The sequence below is a fragment of the Phyllobates terribilis genome, unplaced genomic scaffold (assembly GCF_046119375.1).
Source record: "Phyllobates terribilis strain yellow unplaced genomic scaffold, ASM4611937v1 Scaffold_4__5_contigs__length_816908805, whole genome shotgun sequence".
Taxonomy (NCBI): domain Eukaryota; kingdom Metazoa; phylum Chordata; class Amphibia; order Anura; family Dendrobatidae; genus Phyllobates; species Phyllobates terribilis.
The window spans coordinates 742,301,322-742,316,118 of NW_027362764.1; the positions used below are offsets into that span (position 1 = coordinate 742,301,322).

Consider the following 14,797-nt stretch of genomic DNA (forward strand, 5'->3'; position numbering starts at 1 on the left):
GCATTCGAGAAACTGAAGTCATGTTTGACCCAAACTCCAGTGTTGGCCTATGCAGACCCCAGTAAACCATATGTGTTACATGTAGATGCTTCTCTCGACGGACTAGGAGGGATTCTCTACCTGGACCATGATGGCTGTCTGTGTCCCGTTTACTACATTAGTCGAGGATTGACTCCCAGTGAACGCAACTATCCAGCTCACAAATTGGAGTTTCCTGCTCTGAAATGGGCTGTAGTGGACACGCTGCATGACTACCTCTATGGGGTACACTTCGTGGTTCATACCGACAACAATCCATTAACCTACGTGAGAACCACAGCAAAACTGGATGCCACGGGGTACCGGTGGCTTGCCGCACTCTCTTTGTACGATTTCAGCTTAAAATATCGACCAGGGATCAGTAACATTGATGCAGACACACTTTCTCGCCTGCCTAGGGAACCCTTAAATGAGGAAGAAGAAGGAGGATGAATAGAGGTCCCTGCCCCTGAGGTGAAGACTCTGTGCCATAGACATCAAACTAATGCCCTCCTTATGCAGTGCTGTGCTAAATTCTTAGGAGCATCCAGTGAAGCGCTCCCGTTGTTGTACTGCCGAGTGACAAATGTAACCCCAGACTCTCTCCCTCAACTGACTCGTAATCAAGTCAGAAAGGCGCAGCAGGAGGATCGGTCGGTGGGGGTAGTCCGATGGTGGGTTAAAAGGGGCTGGAGGCCCGAAAAGAATGCATTAAGAACAGAGGAGTCTGTCCTGCTGACTCGGCAGCTAGAGTCTCTAGTAGTAAGAAATGGACTACTATACCGGGAGGCAAAGTGCCAGAAGGGAGGAGTCCATAGACAGCTGGTGTTACCCACCCGATTTCGGAGGATGGTCATGAAGTCCCTGCATGATGATCATGGACATCTTGGCATCGAAAAGACCACGGGTCTTGTGGCCGACCGATTTTACTGGCCTCGGATGGAAGCGGATATTGAAGAATACTGCAAATCATGCTTCCGGTGTGTGTTGAGAAAAACTTTGCCTTTGAGAACAGCCCCCCTTGTGAACATTACCAGTGATGGCCCACTTGAGCTAGTGTGCATTGATTTCCTCTCCATCGAGCCTGATGAAAGCAATGTCAGTAATGTGTTAGTGGTCACTGACCATTTCACCCGATATGCCCAAGCCTACCCCACTAAAGATCAAAGGGCAATTACTGTGGCAAAAACACTATGGGAGAAGTTCTTCGTACATTACGGGCTGCCAGCCCGCATCCATACCGATCAAGGAAGAGATTTCAAAAGTAGACTAATTAAGGAGCTATGCGCCATCTGTGGGATCAAGAAATCCAGAACCACACCATATCACCCCCAAGGGGATCCTCAACCTGAGAGGTTCAACCGTACCCTTCTGAACATGGTAGGCACTTTGGATCCCAGGAAGAAGGGACACTGGAGCAGGCATGTGAGTCAGTTGGTTCATTCCTACAATTACACCGCAAATGAGTCAACTGGATACTCGCCTTATTTCCTCATGTTTGGAAGAAAAGCCTGGCTACCAGTGGATATTAGTTTTGGGACATCCTTTGACAGTTCTAATGGGAAGACCTACTTAAAATATGTGTCCCAGCTACAAGAAGATTTGAAAAAAGCTTACAGATTGGCAGAGCAGGCCTCTGGTTGGTCAGGGAGGCGCAATAAGACTCGCTATGACTGTAGAGTTCGAGAACAAGTTTTACTGCCTGGAGATAGAGTCCTTATCCAACTTCTGGGCCTTCCTGGGAAGCACAAGCTTGCTGATCGGTGGTGTCCTGACCCTTATGTGGTGATGGAGAAGCTGCCCGGTGTCCCGGCCTACAGAGTAAAGCCCGAGAAAGGGGGCGGAGCTGTCAAAACCTATCATCGACACCATCTGTTGCCTGTGGGAAAAAACATCCCTTTACCACCATTGCCAACCCAAGGAGGTCATACCACCCTTCCATGCAATAGAAGTCGTAGGTGTAAACAACCACCCCAGCCTGGGGTTGCCTCAGGAGGAAGTGACAGCAAGTCTGGGGATGAATGGGGACCCGACGGTCAATGGAGCTACAGATGGACCAAGGACCCATGCCCCATAGGCGCGGACCCTGTAAACCAGACTCCTGAAGTGGAAACATGAAAAAAGGACATTTGTCAGGAGGCGAGTGCTCTCTGCCCACAATTGGGGGAAAGTTCTGAAGAGGGACATTTATTGAATAAAGAGATCCACCTGGAGGAGCTCGTTCTTGAGAGACAAGAGTCGGGAGCTGAGGAGGGGGCCCCCTCGGTACACACTCGTCCCAAACAGGACACTAGGCCACCCATGATGCTGACCTATGATAGAATGGGACATACCACTGAGGTCCGCAGGCTGATACACCCTAATTCAAATTCTGTTTGGCCTTATTTCCCGGTATCTCCCATGTGTCCAGGTGGTGGTTTGTGTGCATGTAAATTTGGCGTTAGTCAGGATGCCTTAACCCCCATTCATGTTTCAGGTGGTGAGTCCTCATGTTGTGATTGGACACTTTCAATGACTCACCACGGGGAGAATGTAACAACTGCACAGGGAATTGTCAGGGCAGCTACTGGTATACTGGAACTTACAGACACTAAGAAGAGCTTTGCAGCTGCTGTTAAACAGGGACCTACAGACATTAACCGTTTTTCCCCTGAGCTGCAGTGGACTACAATTCCGAGGGACCCTTGTTTCAGTCAGATGACACAGCCTGGAAGGATAGAAGGAGAGAGAGTGGATTGGATGAGGAGGGACTTGGGGGAGGGAGCTGGGCAGGAAGTGAAAGTGAAAGTTCAGAGAAAAAAGAGCGTGGCAGCTTGCTGTGAGGGACGGAGCGGTGTGAATCTGCATTCCTCTACGCTGCCGAGTGTGGCGGCCCCCTCTGAGATACCCGCGCTGCTGGAGAGAGCGCGGCCTTGTCACCCTCTGAAGCAAGTTGCATCAAGGACTCGGAGAGTTCTGCCGACACTCCCACCGTATAAAGTCCTGAATCCTGCCGTCCCCAGCTGGTGTCCAGAGAACCATCCGACCATTTGAGACACACAGTGAGTGCCCTTCTGAGACTTGTGGTTCTACCAGCGCTATTTACAGTGAGTACACTACAACCCAGACTATTGACATTAATATTCATCTAAGTGCACCAACGGTTCTAATTTGCAAGCCAACATCCGCGGCAACTGGGCCCCAACGTTTGGACTGAGTTAATACAAAAAGGGAAAACCTGCTACGTTATATTTGCAGGGTCGGAGTAGAAGTAGATTGTGATGTGTATATGCCTTTTATAGAGCACTGTTACTTGTATTGTATGTTATTCCTTTAAATCCACCTTAATTCTGCTGCATAGCAATAAACCTGTTAAACGGTTTTACTCCTGTTCCCTCTGAGTGTGTACTGAGCTGTGGCAGGGGCTTCCCGAATCAGCTCCTGGCAGAAGATAACAGTCCTTCTGCAGTCCCAGAGAGAGAGCTCCAATCAAGATTCGGGTGGAGGCACTGCGCCCTAGAGAGGTGAGACCCCCCATAACACCCAGTGTACCGTGGTAGCCCTAAAGGGGTGTTACACATATATATATATATATATATGTATATACATAATCTATCAAAAGAATGCAGCAGCACTCCATATGGCCAAGATACGTCTTAACAATGAAAATAATGAAAATATTAGATCTAAACCGTTTTGCTCAGCAACAAGTACTTACAAACAATGAAGGTTTTTAGCGCATAAATTGACCAGCAGTTGTTGTATAAAGCGCCCTGCTTGCCCTTTAAATGTAGGTGTTTTTAGCCCAGAAGAAGACATGTTTGTCCGCTTAGTTGTAGGCTTGTAGCCCAAAAGTGGCATGTTAGGCAGAGTAGTTACCCATCAGGGGAAGGTTACCTTGCTGTGGTTGATGGGCACACATGAATTGGCCAATTTATCCTCTAAAAACCTTCATTGTTTGTAAGTACTTGTTGCTAAGCTAAACAGTTTAGATCTAATATTTTCATTATTTTCATTGTTAAGACGTATCTTGGCCATATGGAGTGCTGCTGCATTCTTTTGATATATTTTATAGTTACGACAGCTGGTACCAGTTCACACTAGGAGGTGCTGGTCAGGTTTCTCTGGTTTGTGTATATATATATATATCTATATATATATATATAGATATATATATATTGGTAGGCAGTTTTAGCTTTGGGGTATTCCATCTTATGGCAGGTACTTTTCCTCCTTACTCAATATGTCCTGAGACGAGTGGAATAAGATGACTGGCTTTTAAACAAAAAAGAAAAATAAAACATGATCTTGCTGCTCTATAAGGAGATGTTTATGCTATATGTGTCTACATGTGGTCATCTAGTGGTTGTGATGTGAATTGCACCCTGTCAAGATTCGCTAGCATATTACAATAATATAAAAAATGTGTGTTGTGAGAAATTGGTGTTCAAGAAAAGTTAAGAGTGGACAAATCTCTACACTTACGCCTTGCAAGTGAAGTAGCAGGTTCTAACTGTGCCCCAATACACCCCCCAAAAGGAGCTGCAACTACTCCAGACAAAAGATAACAAGTCTTGGTATAACTCTGATGGAAATATGCATAAGTATAACTAATATGGATAAATATTTATAGGCACCATAATATATATCAGGGAATGGATGGATTATGGCTGGAGATTGCAGCGAAGCATTATCTGACAGTTTTGCAGGGATGTTTTTGTGTGATTTACTTCCCTTTAGGTACGTCCTGCCATACTTTTGCTTTAAAAATAAAAAATGATTTTATGATACTCTGTCGGAAGATGCCTATACTAAATGTGTATGTTTGGCCACCCAGTGGTTGTGATGTGAATTGCGGTCTGTCAAGGATTTTACCAAATATTATTGATTTTACCTTGTGAGTAATGGTAGTCCTTCAGAAAACTCAAAAACTCAAGAAAAGCTTAACGGGCTGGTAATTTGGGTGTGGAAAGGGAGGGAACACTAACTATCAGAAAGAGCATTGACCCTTGTCCTAAATAGTGAATGGAGAAGCAGTCGTGACTTTTGCGGTAGGAGAGTTGCCAGTCCTGGATTATTTTACAGTAGTAATCATATCTGTCCCAAATTGGGAAAAATGTCCTCACCTGATTGCGGGCGACATCCTAAAATACCCCTGTGACCATTGCATGTTCTAAGCTTCTCAATGGTAGCGTACAAGATTAATGGCCGCTTCAGCGTACCTGTGTCAGGTCAGGAAACTTCTCGATGCCCGTGGTTTAAGATGTGGTTTAATTAGTGAGATAATTACTGCCCCAGCAGAACATGGTGCCCTTTAACCCCTGAGACCTCATGTCCAGTCCTGCTAAAAGGAACATTATTCCAGTATGAGGAGCAAAAGTTCTTACAGAGAACAGAGGCGCAGAACAGACTCTAAACTCAATGTATACTCGTCCAGAAATATCAGCGCCTGCTAATTGCAGTGCAAATCCCACATGAATATTTCATCAGAATTTCTCCTTTGAGGACTGCAGTGCTTACACCGACCATACACACAACTGAAACGGGAAAAGAAAATGGAGAAAATGCAGCATTTGGTTGTGCCCATGGAGAACCTTGTTATCTATGACTATGCCACTAGGGTGGTAGGCAGCTTCCCCAAATGTGGAGGAGATGGAACAACGATAATAATTGTTCTTTTCATTTTTAAATTTGATACTCCCCATAAAACGTAATTAGAATATGCAAATAAGAGAGATCAGTGCCCCCTTGGCGTGGATATACTTTGGTGTTCCGTTTACACCCACTTATTTAGATTACTGCCACTCCTATGTTCATCGGTAGTGCTGGCTTGCACCAGGGTGCGACCGCAACCGGGCCCACATGGGAGGAGGGCCCGCCAACAACAGCGTCTATTTCAGATGGATGTGCATCCTAAGACACACATTCAGATGAAATGTATTGCAAAGCAGAGAACCATTGGCTCCCTGCACTGTAATACACACAGCCAGCCAATCAGAGGCCAGCAGCCGACTTCGGAGTGCCAGTCACGGGTGGCACATGGAAATGACATCATGCGCCATGCCAGGAAGCTGTAGTGAGCTGCTGGCCCCTGCACCGAATGTAGGAGAGGATGGTGCGAGTCGTGGGAAAGGAGGAAGGTAAGAAGAATTGTTTCTTTTTTTTTTTTTTAAAAAAAAAATGTGTTGGAGAAGAACAGGGAAGGGGCCCAGGATAGGGGACATTATACCTGAAAAGGGTTCAATATGGGAGACATTATATGAGGAAGAAGCCCAGAAAGGGAAACACTATACTAGGAAGGGACCCAGGATGGGGGATATTATTATAGGAAGGGGCCACGTTGAGGGACATTCATATAAGATGGGTCCAAGGATGCGGGGCATTATTCCAGGAAGAAGCCTAGGATGGGGTAAACTATACCAGGAAGGGGCCCAGGATAGGATGGGGGACATTATTCCAGGAAGGAGACCAGAATAGGGAATACTATACCAGGAAGGGACCCAGGATGGGGGACAATATTATAGACAGGGGCCAAGTTGGGGGACATTCATATACAGTAGGATGGGGCTCGGGATGCGGGACATTATTTTAGGAAGGTATCCAGCATGGGGGTAAACTATACCTGGAAGGAACCGAGAATGGGAAACATTATACCAGGAAGGGGCCCAAGATAGGTGGGTATCATTATATAGGGGGCAAACACATATGTCTTTGTAGGATCTAGAGTGCTACAAGGCCCTAAACATCTGACCAACATGAAGGTGGGGGCCAAGGTCCAAATTTTGCATCGAGGTTCATCGGACTCTAGTTACGTCATTGTAAACCACCATTATGTGATCATCGTCCCTGTGCAGGAGAGAGCACACAAAACACTCTTGCATCACTGCTGACATTGCTCGTCTCCTCTGCTATCACATAAGCGCAGGAGCGAGCCCACAGATCACACTATCCTCCCTCATGACATCGCTCGGGTATTGCTGTGTAGCAATGTCAGCTGAAGACAGAGAGTGATTTGTGTGATCTCTCCTGCACTGGAGTGACAGCTGTGGAATCCAGTGACGTCAGCAGCGAGGAGAGAGTGATGAATCTTCTTGCTCGTGTACAGGATGTAATGCAGCGGCTTGCGGCATTACTGTAATGGTCCAGGGTGTGTTCTGGCTGACCATGTACCTCTCCCTCAGGTGACTGATCACATGACTGTGACATCAGCACAGGTCATGAGCACACAGAAGGACTGATCACATGACTGTGACATCAGCACAGGCCCTGTATGCACTGAAGGATATACAAATCCTAGTGCTTTTGAAACAGTGTGTGAAAGGCGTGAGGCTTGTTCCCCGCGGGTGGGACACCTTTAGAGTGTGAGGCCTGGTGAAGCCTGAAAGGCAGAGGCTGGATCCCCCTGTGTTTAGGATGCCAGTAGCATTGGAGGGCGAAAGGCCTGGTCCCTGTGTGGGACTCCACTAGCCTGAAAGGCAGAGGCTGGATCTTCCCTGTGTTTTGAGATACCAGTAGCCTTTGAAGGTACGAGGCCCGGAGGCCCATCTGGGAAGCTGTGAAGCTGTAACGGTGGCAGAACCGAGCTGAGAGAAGCAGCTAAAACCTGGCAAAGGTAAAAACGCTGCTTGATGTGGACATTTCTATTGTTACCTTGCTGAAGGCTGTAACTGGAGCCAAGTGGACATATCTGTCACTGGAAAGGCTTTTTGGACACTATATGTGTAATATGTCGGCGAGCCACTGAGATATAAACTGCTGGATTGTGAAATACCGGAAAGACGTAGCATGTGTGCTTTAATTAACCCGTGAAGCGAGAGCCCCTCAGCATGATGACTAGCGCTGCCTTACAAGGGACATTGATCATATAATGATGGTTTATCTATCAGCGCTGTCAATCAACATAGGAGTGGCCAGTATCTAAATAAATGAGTGGAATGGTGTACCGAGGAGTTTAGTCACATCATGGGTGCACTAAGCACCCTCAATTGCATATTACAATTATGTTGTTTTTGGGAGGCAGTGGAGGAACAGATTTAATAACAAAAAGTACAATTTTTATTATAGTTCCAGCTCCCACAAGGCTCCCACAAGGCTATGTGGTTAGTTTGAAGAGTAAATTTGGGGTAACATACCCAGCATAATTTGATACCTTCTTACAGGGACACATTAAGCATAAACAGCACCCGACAGAGTAACATGTTTTTCTTTTCAAAGTTGGTCAAAATGTGGTATGAAAATAAGGTAAGGAAAATGCACATCTGTAATTCCTTTAAAAAATCTGTTTGACTCTGGCCACCACTAGAGGGAGTAACTGTATACAGAAGTATACAGAGTCCAATGAGAGCTGGAGATGACCTCCACCTAGTGGTGACTGGAAGGAGCCAGAATGTTATCATATCACAACAATATGAAGTGAAGTGAAGGCTTTGGAAATCTGTGGCACAAAAAAATGGAACTTTAACCTACTAATACCAAATATTCATGTTCATACGAGATTCCTGACCAAATAGTATTAATTGAGAATTAATTGAGTACAATTACATGAATTATCACTCTGCTTTCCTAAAACACTGATTTGCAAATCTGTTTAAAAATGTTTTCTTAATGGGGTGTTCCCATCTAGAACATTTATGGCAAAGCAATGGAATATGCCCTAAATGTTCAAAAGATGCAAGACCGAGTGATGCAGAGAGCGGTTGCCAGCACCTTGGGCAAGTCTTCTGCCCTGAAACTTAGCAATAATGTCTTCTTAAGGGATCTAAGGGATAAGGTTTCTCCTTGTAGAGAGTGACATGCCAGGTCTGGCATGCCAGTATGGGGAGACTTAAACGTCTTGCATGCTCCTCTGGGAGATTAAATATGCAAATTGCCTCTTCAGCGAGGATGAGGTTATTTTTCCAGACACTTTTCATACATAAGGTCTTTAGGATTTCAGCGTCCGATATCTCACTATACCAGAAAGTAAATTAAAGGGCGTAAGGAAAATAAAAACGGTCCATAAATAATTAGGGGATGAAATAGAACAGAAAGAGTAAACCTGTTGACCTATACAGAACTAGGACAAATAAAAGTCCCAGTATTAGATGCTTCACACGTCCACGGCCGCCCCCGCCACCCGCCATTCCATAATTATCAAAATAAAGTTTTAAAGCATTGGCGGTAATTAGGACAAACGTTTTTTTTTTCATGTGTGCACAAGCTTTCATATCCCCCAATCTGCATACTTTGTGAGTGTTGATCACAACAGTCTTTGAGTTAAATACTTTAGAGGGTAAGGGACCTCTTTTTTTGTTTTTTAATGGCAGAGTACCAGAAGATTAATAAACCGCGCAGCATGGAAGCATTTAATTAACGACGTTCAAACAGAAATTATTTTTAGAAAGAACATGCGCGATTCTTTGTCAGCGCGGAATCGTTAACTACTGTAACCACCGTGATTGTCATAAACAGAGGAGAGGCGCCGACTGAATGACAATGCGGCTCATGCATATGTATCAATCAGTTCCGCTCCATCTGTAATCCCATCCTGGATAAGTTACAGACCGGGCAGACACTGCCGCAGAAATCCAGACTCATGATTAAAGGGATCTCTCCGCATTCCATGTGGATTATTAATAACTGTATCATTATATTACGATGTATGAGGAGAAGAGTTTTGGATCACATCCCTACGAGTAGAAGATTAAAAGGGTCCAATGAGATGAGAAAAATATGGCTGATTTATTGTCCACAGCCTGTTGATGGATTCAGCAGCTGCAATACCACATGCAACCTAAAGACAAAAGTGGCGCTATTTCTGGAAGAAAACAGTTTTGTTTTCATTCTTCATCTCTCACAATACCTTTAACCAAAGACACATGTAGCTATAGCGTTTGTATCGCCATTTTTGTGAACCGTAACTTTTTTTTCTGAATGCGAAGCTGTTGTTTTGGCAGAATTTACAGTACATATGACATTTTGATCACCTTTTTTGGAGGCATTTTGATCGCCTTTTTTGGAGGCATTTTGGTCGCCTTTTTGGAGGCATTTTGATCGTCTTTTTTTAAGGCATTTTGATCGCCTTTTTGGAGGCATTTTGATCGCTTTTTTGGAGGCATTTTGATCGCCTTTTCTCGAGGCATTTTGATCGCCTTTTTGGAGGCATTCTGATTGTCTTTTTAAGGCATTTTGGAGCCATTTTGATCGCTTTTTTGGAGCCATTAGATCGCATTTTTGGAGACATTTTGATCGCCTTTTTTGGAGGCATTTTAATCGCTTTTTTGGAGGCATTTTGATCGCCTTTTTTGTAGGCATTTTGATCGTCTTTTTTAAGGCATTTTGGAGGCATTTTGATCACCTTTTTGGAAGCATTTTGATCGCCTTTTTTGGAGGCATTTTGATCGCTTTTTTGGAGGCATTTTGATCGCCTTTTTTGGAGGCATTTGACCGCTTTTTTGGAGGCATCTTGATCGCATTTTCTGGAGGCATTTTGATCACTTTTTGGAGGCATTTTGATCACTTTTTGGAGGCATTTTGATCACTTTTTTGGAGGCATTTTGATCGCCTTTTCTGGAGGCATTTGATCGCTTTTTTGGAGGCATCTTGATCGCCTTTTCTGGAGGCATTTTGATCACCTTTTTGGAGGTATTTTGATCGCCTTTTCTCAAGGCACTTTGATCGCCTTTTTGTAGGCATTTTGATCGTCTTTTTTAAGGCATTTTAGAGGCAATTTTTGGAGGCATGCTGATCACCTTTTTTGGAGGCATGTTAATCGCCTTTTTAGGTGCATTTTGATCGACTTTTTTTGAAGGCAGGTGAGGCAAGCAAAAACTGCATTTTTGGCGTTTCAATTTTTTTCTTTACAACGTTTACCTGATGGGTTAATTCATTTTATATTTTGATATTGGCGATACTAAATAAGTTTGTCTTTATTTAAATTGAACTGGGAAAAATGGAGGGAGGAATTCTAAAAATATACATTAAAAAAATAATAGAATAATAAAACAAATGTGAACCATTCAGATTGGAAACATACGGGTTGTGGGGGTGATTTAGACTTGAATTGGTCATCGTTTGATGACATGTACTATATAGATGGCCCTAAGCTTACCATGGTAACTCATTTATACCCTATGATCACGTCCCGTGAGGGGGTTAGGGAGGCAATGGGCACCTATGTGGATGCTTTCTCGAGATTGTACAATTTATATGCCACTGTCAGTGCCAGCTAGCTCTACAGGAGTTAAACTGCAGCGATTGGAGCTAGCTCCTGTTGCTGCTATTCAAGGCAGATACCGGCTGTATAACACAGCTGGCATCTGCCCTGCAATAGGCTTTTGAGCCAGCTCCATGATGTAATAGTAAGGGATGGGGTGCTAAGTAGTCAATCCCGCACCGATCCTGTAAAAATCCTGGTATGCTACAAAGATGGTGGATGATATATGCTTCACAGCTGGAGCATAGGACCCTCTTGTGTGCATCAGGACGTCAGGGTTTATTCAGAGGGGTAAGCATGCATGTGTATACAGTATGTCTGGGCAATTCCAATAATCTGGATTACTCATAATAATTCCATCAAAACCTTGTGCACAAAGCCTGTAAAGCAATACACAAGGGTCAGACCATACAGATTGTTGCGGATTTCGACTTTCAGCAGAATCATCAGCACTCAGATATGGTTGGAGAATGAACGGTTTTACTTAGGACATACATAAACCAATGTCTGTATCACCACAATCTGGAGAATATAAAAAGAAAGCATACAACTAGGGAGGTCATACAATACAGACTAAACAACAGTCCACACCGCACCGTCTGCTCCCTCCAGCTCAGCTGCAGCTGTTGCTAGAACTCCAATAACAAGTCCCATATCTATACTGTCATAGACATGTGTATCTTTGTATCCAAAACCATTTCCAGGAAACTTTCAGAGACCAGTCCTGTAACTGCAGCAAAATATTATATAGCCCAGTAGCGCGTCACTAACACTTATGTGCGGACATATTATTGAAAAGAATATACTGGGATAATTCTCCTCTTACTGAATCTTGGTAATGACTTCAATTTCTCACAAAACAAATTCAACACAATATTGTGACATGATGAAAAAAAAAAATCTTCGACAGAATGCAAAGCACATCACAACCACTTGGGGGGCAAGACATAGATACACATAGCATAAACATCTCTCCACAGAGTATCACAGAATCATGTTTTTTTTTTTTTAACTAGTAACCTGGCATCTGATGATCAAAACATTTTGAAAATCTAGGACAAAATGTTATGATTATTTTTAATTTTACAAAAAAAGGAGCCAAAATGTTTAGAAAGAAGCAGGTCACAGTGTGGCGCCCCTGAGGGTTCAGTCGCCACAGGGGTACTGCACCTCAGATAGAGGTGTGGTATCTCGTCTTTCAGGTAAGGATGGAGCATCACTCAGGACCCCACTTCACACTCAACACTACACCACTCCTGTCCTGTAGGGGGCCAGATAACACCAGGGTGCTTCCCCGGCCCGGGATAGAGGAGATGGGGGGAACCAAAGATAGGGGGAACCATGTAGTGGGCGAGGGTGGAGGAAACACTTACAGGAAGCACTTATAGAACCATATATAATATATTGCCATCTTTAGTTCAAGGTCTTTGATTGTGGGTCTTCTGTCGGGGTCCAGCAATAGTCTGCAGCTGGCTGAAGATTCGCGGTCCTCGCTCTCTGGCCTTGAGACGAGGAGCGGGTCAGAGTTAACCACTGTCTCTGTCCGGTCAGGGTCCTGTTCTAAGAAGGCCTTGGAGGGGAGCAGAGGAGATAGGCTCCACAGGCAAAAGGATCCCAGGGGGATACGGATGGAGCGGAGTCACCACCTGTATTCTTTACTCTGGCCTAGTCAGAGGGATTCCTGCTGCAAAAGGGGTGACCGGCCCCCGATATCTGACTTTGTCACTTCACGTCTCAGTCAGAAAAGCCCGGAGGCTTAGTGGATCCCAGGGGGATACGGACAGATACGGACAGAGCGCAGTGGGACCCGGCCTTACACCACGTTCATACCACCTACCGTCAGGAGAAGACTCAGTGGGAGAACTTACTAAGGAGAGGAACACACACCAGTGGGGTCTCGACAGGTGCTCCTGATCTATCTGGGAAGTGCTGAACCCCCTTCCCGGTGGCCACAGCACGCCGTGTGTAGCAGAGAGAAGCTTTGCGGCTGAAAGTTCATCTAAAGTGAGTAAAGACCCGGATGACTTCATTCACTGCCTCCGCTTGTTTATTCCTGCGCGGCACTGCACCCACCATACTTCCACATAGATCTCCAACCACTGCCCTGAGGCCCTGCTCCGCCTGTGGGGAGTAGTACCAACCAAGCTGCCAGAACATCAGCCTCAGAGGACTGTTGCGGCGCTGGTGGCCTTCACCAGAAACCACAGGTGGCGTAGTCGAACAACCACTCATCCCTAAAAGCCCATTTTTCATGTGACAGCCCTGGGCACGGAACGGGTCGAGGCCACGACTGCATCCCCGCAACATCAGCAAGGCCCGGCTCCGAGTAACCCCAGGGAGGGCGTCACAACAGCATTTATGCATGGTCAAAAGTCGACTTTACTATTGCTTCAGACCTCTATTCGCCCATAGTTTGCACTTTGGCCTCTGTCTGACCAGTAAGCATCTGCATGCCATTTATTTAACTGGATAGGAAATCAGAATTAGAGGGTCGCCACCAAAAAAGTATTCTATGTGGATTATTTATTTTTTTAATGGTGGACGGATGCAACAGTATCTACTCAGACTTCGGCCACTGCCGGGGATTTGACTCATGAGCATATACTGTATTGCCAGTCCGTCACTGCCAATGCTGTGAACATAGACACCTTTAGGGGACAATATTTATTTATTTTTTTACTTAAATGCATGTATACTAAGGTCAAAATAATTTTTGCAATTACGTTTCATTAAAAATTTTGGATCATTTTGCTTTGTTTCCCTGCACATTACTTGCAGCAGAATGAGATTAACTAAGAACAACATTGCAGCCTGTTCTACTTTCTTTTGCTACTAATTCAAGTCTTTTGGTGCCATAGAAAGAAAAATTGGATTCCACACAGAACATCCGAGTTTTACGGATGCATTTCTATTACTAACCGAGGAAACTGTATTGATGATGTACGTTTTTTAATGTAGATATATGAGAACAGATCACACATGGACATAAAAAACGGACACACGGATGAAAACTGGATGAATATTGCATGAAAATCAGACGACTGCGGCCAGACTAAAAAGAAAAAAGATTTACAAACTCTCCTATCAACTTGAGCTCACTGACGGATTCTCAGTTAACTCATTCTGCATCTAGCAATGTGCAGGAAAATAAAGAGTCTGTAAAAGTCAAACAGTGCAAAATTTTTAGTGAATCCCAATTCACATGCATTTAAGAACAAAAAAATGCCCCCCGAAAGGTGTCCATATCATTTAAGGCCCACTTATACAAGCCGATTTCTGTCAACACCTTGGTTGATCATATTGGTAGATCGGTGCTCGTTTATCGTCCTATAAGTGTTCATTTACCAGATATGGTCAGGACTGTAATCTAAAATTGGACCCTCTTTCTGAAGTATTGGTATTGATGCTGTTCCCATGATAATAAGATGTTCCTGCTCCAGAACACTGAAGAATAAATCTATTTTTCTAATGAATTCTTGAATAATGATCTATCAGACGGTACTTACAATGTATTCATATGCAATGATGGCAATTGGGCAAGAAATGGCCATAAAATAAGTAATGGAGAATTTGGTGCCCCCTAGTGGAGAACACTCAGTACTACCA

At 44.4% G+C, this 14,797-nt stretch overlaps 1 protein-coding gene and 1 long non-coding RNA gene across 5 annotated transcripts in view; one reads left to right on the forward strand and one right to left on the reverse strand.

Annotated features, from left to right (window-relative positions):
* SAMD12 (sterile alpha motif domain containing 12) overlaps positions 1-14,797 on the reverse strand; it is a 1,186,303-nt gene that overhangs the window by 1,124,051 nt on the left and 47,455 nt on the right. The gene's annotated exons all lie outside the window — the stretch shown is intronic.
* The window catches only part of LOC141265996 (uncharacterized), a 68,370-nt gene continuing 56,990 nt past the window's right edge, over positions 3,418-14,797 (forward strand). Inside the window, exon 1 of the long non-coding RNA XR_012320182.1 lies at positions 3,418-3,521. This is a non-coding gene — a long non-coding RNA (uncharacterized lncRNA). The remainder of the gene's footprint in view (positions 3,522-14,797) is intronic.